This window comes from Odocoileus virginianus, chromosome 3 (assembly GCF_023699985.2).
Source record: "Odocoileus virginianus isolate 20LAN1187 ecotype Illinois chromosome 3, Ovbor_1.2, whole genome shotgun sequence".
NCBI lineage: Eukaryota > Metazoa > Chordata > Mammalia > Artiodactyla > Cervidae > Odocoileus > Odocoileus virginianus.
Genome location: NC_069676.1, coordinates 96,040,759 through 96,047,201, shown reverse-complemented (window position 1 = coordinate 96,047,201; position 6,443 = coordinate 96,040,759).

Below are 6,443 nucleotides of genomic sequence, written 5' to 3'. Positions count from 1 at the left end.
TGACAAAGTAATGTCTCTGCTTTTCAATATGCTGTCTAGGTTGGTCATAACTTTCCTTCCAAGGAGTAAGTGTCTTTTAATTTCATGGCTGCAATCACCATCTGCAGTGATTTTGAAGCCCAGAAAAATAAAGTCTGACACTCTTTCCAGTGTTTCCCCATCTATTTGCCATGAAGTGATGAGACCAGATGCCTCACGACCATAACAAAAACTTGGAAACTTGCCTCTTCATAAAATAATTGCATTTTGGAACTGACAAGGACCCAACAGCTCAACCTTCCTTCCTTGGGGCCGAGGCTCATCAATGGCGGCACAATGGGTGCTCAGCCCTGGACCTGAGACCAGGTCTTAACCCCTCCATCCAGCCTTGTCTCCACTCATCCTACAGCCCCTCTTTGTGCGCAAAAATTGGCGGGGTTTCACGGAAAGGATGCAACTACTCATTCCTCAACCTTGTGGAATATGTCTAGTCTGAAAAGCACTGATTCCAACAACAAATCATGTTTATGCTTCTAGTCTCATGGAAGGCCTTCACGTTAACTCAAATTACATCCTCCTTCAGAGAATCTTAAATGTAAAAAAGATTTAAAATTCATGCCATTTTTCCTACACGCTTCACCTCTATCCCTCCACCCAGAAGACCAAACTCTTCAAATCAATGGCCACAGTTTGCAGCCGTCGTTCAAAATAACTCAGATAAAGGAGGCTTATGAGTGTGTGAACATGTCCAACATGGTTCCCATCCTAGGAGAAGTCGCCTGAATGAACTCATGCCCCAACAGGCATGCTGTAGTACTCTGACCAACTTAATACCATAATCCGAAATATTCAATTAGCAATAACAGATAGCCCTCTGTTCTGACAGTGGTCCCTTTGTTCTCCAGCATTTGTCATGATAATAATGGGGACTTTCAGCAGGGGCGTCATCAGTAATGTTCCTGTCCGAAACCTGGAGCTCACACATCCTCTCCCCAGCGGAGCCCTCCGCCTTTCTGGAGCCCCGCCAAGGAATGCACAAACTGTGTCGTTACCAGGCATCCAGCTAGTGGCCACAGCCAACTGTAACACTGTCATGAAGCTTTCCCCTGGAGGAGCAACATAAAAGCAACGACCTCAGTAAACAGCGAATACCGTTTTCTCAGAATTAAGCAATCGCGTAAATCACTTGAAAGTGAAAGGTATAGCAACATTCAAAATTCAGAGGTATTCTTCAAAAACTACTGCAGTTATTCCTGGAAGGTTCTAGAGATCTAAACAATCCAAGACATATTAAGTAAAAAGTTTTCTGTGAGCATTTTCATGTGGAGAGGATTTTATGTGGTTATTAAGGGATATGTGACCCCCCAAAGGACTTTTTAGTTCTAAGATTAAGAACATTTCCCAAGATCCACAAGATTTCCATCCCCGATAGGAAAAGCACAGATCAGCCGTCTACATAAGCACTATCTGATTGCACATTTTAGGGTCAGTCCACCTTTTAGCAAATCAAGGAGAGTTCCCCATTGGCCCAAGGGTCAGTTAGTCAATAAAGGTTCATTGAGCACCTACTATGGGTGAAGTGTCAGCTGCCACCAGCGTGGTACTATTCAGGAGAGGCAGAACAAACTGTTCAAAGCATGCACTCTGCAGCCAGAGGGCCTGAGTTCAGCTTTTACTCGGCCACGTCCTGCCTACGACCTTGGGCAGATTACTTTAACTCTCCCCGTTTGAGTTTCCTTATCAATGAATGGAGACACAGTGTCTGTCACACGTGCTTATGAGAATTAAGTGAACAATGTATGAAAAGCACTGTAATAGTGAGCAGCCCCAGGGAATCCTCAATACGATGATCAATATTGTTAGCAGGAGATTGTCAGCTAGTTACATACAGATCTCCCGTCTCTGTCGACACCTTCAGAAAAAAACACATGGTATCTCTTTCACTTCATTACCTGAAGGTGGAGAGAACGGTGGTGAGTTCCATCTTCTTTTTTTAAAATAATTTTTATTGGTGTATAGTTGATCTATAATGTCTCCTTCTTATACGGCTTTAATGGAGATGGCCAAATATAGGTTCAGACTTTCAGAGCAGCATAATATTGCCTATGTAGAATCTCTAGGATTGGCCTGCAGTTGTCAAAACTCTGCTAGCCCAACTCCTTAGTAAACTTGAAAGGTTTCCTATCAGCAATCCAGAAGGCCTAAATTAGGCCCAAGTTATTCTCAGAAGATCCCTGAGGGCCTAAGTTGGGCTGATCTAACTCCAATTCTTATTCCACCTCATCTGTTGACAATATGCATACTATAAGGAAAACCCCTGGGCTGTTCTGTACTTAGGAGTTACATTTGGTAAAGATAAATTAATAAAAGATTCTTGCCATGCTCTCTTCAGTGTCTCCTGGAGTTTGCTCAAATTCATGTCCTTTAAGCTGGTGACACTATCTAACCATCTCAATCTCTGCTGCCCTCTTCTCCTTCTGCCTTCTATCTTTCCCGGCATCAGGGTCTTTTCCAATGAGTCAGCTCATCACAGCAGGTGGCCAAAATATTGGAGTTTCACTTCAGCATCAGTTCCTCCTATGAATATTCAGGGTCGATCTCCTTTAGGATGGACTGGGTGGATCTCCTTGAAGTCCAAGGGACTCTCAGGAATCTTCATCAGCACCACAATGCGAAAGCATCAGTTCTTTGGTGCTCAGCATTCTTTATGGTCCAACTCTCACATCCGTACAGGACTACTGGAAAAGTCACAGCTTTGACTGGACAGACCTTTGTAGACAGTGATGTCTCTGCTTTTTAACACACCATCTAGGTTTGTCATGGCTTTCCTTCCAAGGAGCAAGCGTCTTTTAATTTCATGATTGCAGTCACAATCTGCAGTGATTTTGGAACCCAAGAAAATAAAATTCATCACTGTTTCCACTTTTCCCCTTCTGTTTGCCAAGAAGTGATGGGACTGGATGCTATGATCTTAGTTTTTTTAATGTTGAGCTTTAGGCCAGTTTTTTTCATTCTCCTCTTTCACCCTCATCAAGAGGCTCTTTAGTTGCTCTTCGCTTTCTGCCATTAGGGTGGTATCACCTGAAAATCTGAGATGTTGTTGACATTTCTCCCCGCAATCTTCATTCCAGCTTGTAAATCATCCAGCCTGGCATTCTGCATGACTTTAAATATAACATACAGCCTTGTCATACTCCTTTGCCAATTCTAAACCAGTCAGTTGTTCCATGTTCAGTTCTAACTGTTGCTTCTTGACCTACATACAGGTTTCTCAGGAGGCAGGTAAGGTGGTCTGGTATTTCCATCTCTTTAATTTTCCACAGTTTGTTGTGATCCACACACCAGGAACTTCTCTGGTGGCTCAGTGGTAAAGAATTTGCCTGCAATGCAGGAGACATGGATTTGATCCCTGGGTCAGGAAGATCCCCTGGAGAAGGAAATGGCAACCCATTCCAGTATTCTTGCCTGGGAAATACCGAAAACAGAGGAGCCTGGTGGGCTACTGTCCATGGGGTGGCAGAGTCAGACACAATTTAGGGACTAAACCGCCACAGCCCATCTCCCCAGCTAACTGCTACTTTTTTCATTGTATCAGGGACCTCAAAATGACGTGAGGAGTCCATCTACTGAGTGAGAGTAGAAGTCAAATCAGCCCAAGGACTTCTCCATGAAGTACTTGGCCCTAAATTATATATGTATTTCGTTGGTTAAAAAATATCCCTTCACATTGTTTCCAAATCTGTCTTTTTAGAATGGAACCCACTCCTGCCCAGAGAATTTTCATTCAGTGACTCTTGACATGCTATGAATACTTTGCTGAATATGTCAACAAGGTTCTGAATATACTACTAGATTATTTGATCAATCATTTGAAGCAGAATGGGAAGGGTCTCACATCTGCAATTATTCATATAATGATTCAGGGAGGTAGAAATACATCTCTTTTACTTACTGTCTTTCCTGAAGCTAGCAAAGTGTCCAGCATACCTTAACCATTCAATATTCAAACAGTAAAAGCATAAACAAATGAATCCCCATTATTAGTCTAGTTACAGATGAAAATTAAATCTGCTAATTTAATTCTGAGTTGCATTAGGACTTTATGGAAAGATATTAATGTATTATATTAAGATTAAGGTACTATGTGTGCTCTTTAGTCACTCAGTCGTGTCCGACTCTTCCCGACCCCGTGGACTGTAGCCCACCAGGCTCCTCTGTCCATAGACATTCTCCAGGCCAGAACACTGGAGTGGGTTGCCATGTCCTCCTCCAGGGAGTCTTCCCAACCCAGGGATCGAACCCGGGTCTCCCGCATTGCATGCGGGTTCTTTGACATCTGAGCCACCTGGCAAGCCCTAACTATTGTAGTTATGGAGAAACTGTGACATATTACAGAACCAGAAGACGAGAGTGCGCCTGAGAGGCAGTTTCAGTGGGAACTGAATCATAAGAAGAAACGCAAGCCATCTTCTTGCTCTGCTCTACTGCCTACTGCGTCACTTCATTCTTACTTCTCTCTGAAGCTTGACTTTGATTGATACAGAGAATGAATACGTGAATTTTAAGTCGAAATCCAAAGGAGAATCATAGCCTTTTGACAAGATGCACACATGGAAATTGCCTAACCTTCATATTCATAAAGTCTGTGGCTAGAGGATGGGGTAGAAAAGGCTTTATAGCAATCATAGCTAGCACGAGCATGTAAGGGTGCTGCCGCTGCTGCTGCTAAGTCGCTTCAGCCGTGTCCGACTCTGTGCGACCCCATAGACAGCAGCCCAACAGGCTCCCCCATCCCTGGGATTCTCCAGGCAAGAACACTGGAGTGGGCTGCCATTTCCTTCTCCAGTGCATGAGAGTGAAAAGTGAAAGTGAAGTCGCTCAGTCGTGTCTGACTCTTAGCGACCCCATGGACTGCAGCCCACCAGGCTCCTCCGTCCACGGGATTTTCCAGGCAGGAGTCCTGGAGTGGGCGCCACTGCCTTCTCCGACGTTAGAGTGAGGTTCCTACATGTTGCTGGTTAACAGTAAGGGCTTACACAGCAGCACCTGCAGAAGAGAAAAACTAAAAAGGGGACCTTCCCTCTCATCCAAGATGAGATACAGGAAGGAGCCATCCTAGTTTAAAGGCACTTGCTACCACACAGAAGTAAATGCTGTGACTTCACTCTCAGATGCTTTAAAGTCGTATTCCTCACCTTGAATAACGGGACCCAGAAGTGATATCTGGGGGCTTCCCTGGTGGCACAAAGTAAAGAATCTGACTGCAATGTGGGAGATCTGAGTTCGATCCCTGGGCTGAGAAGATCTCCGGGAGAAGGAAGTGACTACCCACTCTAGTATTCTTGCCTGGAGAATTCCATGGACAGAGGAGCCTGATGGGCAAAGTTGTGTTTCTTACCTTGAATGATGGGACCAGGATTGATGTCTAGGTATTTGCTATTCAAGTTGAATGTCTATCAGAACCTTGAGTGATTAGGGTGACCACAGAATTTAACTTCCAAATCAGGACATTTTGAGAGGAGATACTATTGATAATTATGCTGAGACAGTGGATGTAAGCAGGAAATGTCTCAGGCAAAGTGAGACATATGTCACCTTATGAATAATGTACAAACTGGTATTCTCCACTTCCTCACCCACATAGAGAAATGTGATTTTAGCTGACAGATTCAAAGTTTGTATTCAAGTTTGTATGTTCTCCCTGTGAGAGAATAATTTCTATTTTTCAATACCGATTCCAACAAATTGAAAGAGACCGATTACTCATGACCAAGAAGGTGGGGTCACATGATAGGAAAGTAATTTCTTATCTACTGGTAACTCTGCAATCCTAACCCTGTTTCTGTTTGGGATGGAGTAGGAGGAGGAAGCATTGTATTTCCAGGAAAATGGAGACTTCAGAAAGGCAAATGTTGGGATTTTATCCTACTTTTAAAGTTTAATGATATATGAGTCCTAGAAATGAAAAAATATCCCCATCAAAATGACTATACAATGAGTTCACCCGCTGTAGTGCCATGGATGCTTACAAAGGACATGCGATTCTTCTGTCAGAGACAAAGGACTTTACTACTCACAGCAAAAGCAGCCATCGCCCACCACAATTAGGCTGGAGCCTGTTGCACTGGTCCCAGCATCACCAACTGGCCATACTGCCTGCAGTAAGTCATTTGGTTTTTCAGAAATTTAGTCTCCTCATTTTTATTTTTGTGCTATGTGAAGCCTAAAATGGGTTTTAAACTAGTTGACTTAGGCAGCAGTTGAGAAATTACTGTTTTTCCTGAGCTTATAAGAAATAGTGGAATCAATTATTCTATACTTTTAAAAGGTTACTATGTTATACAGCAAATCACTATATAGTTTGAGATTTTGAGGATGTAATGAAAATTGAAAGTGTTAGCTGCTCAGGCATGTCCAACTCTTTGTGATGCCATGGACTATAGCCTATCAGGCTCCTCTGTCCA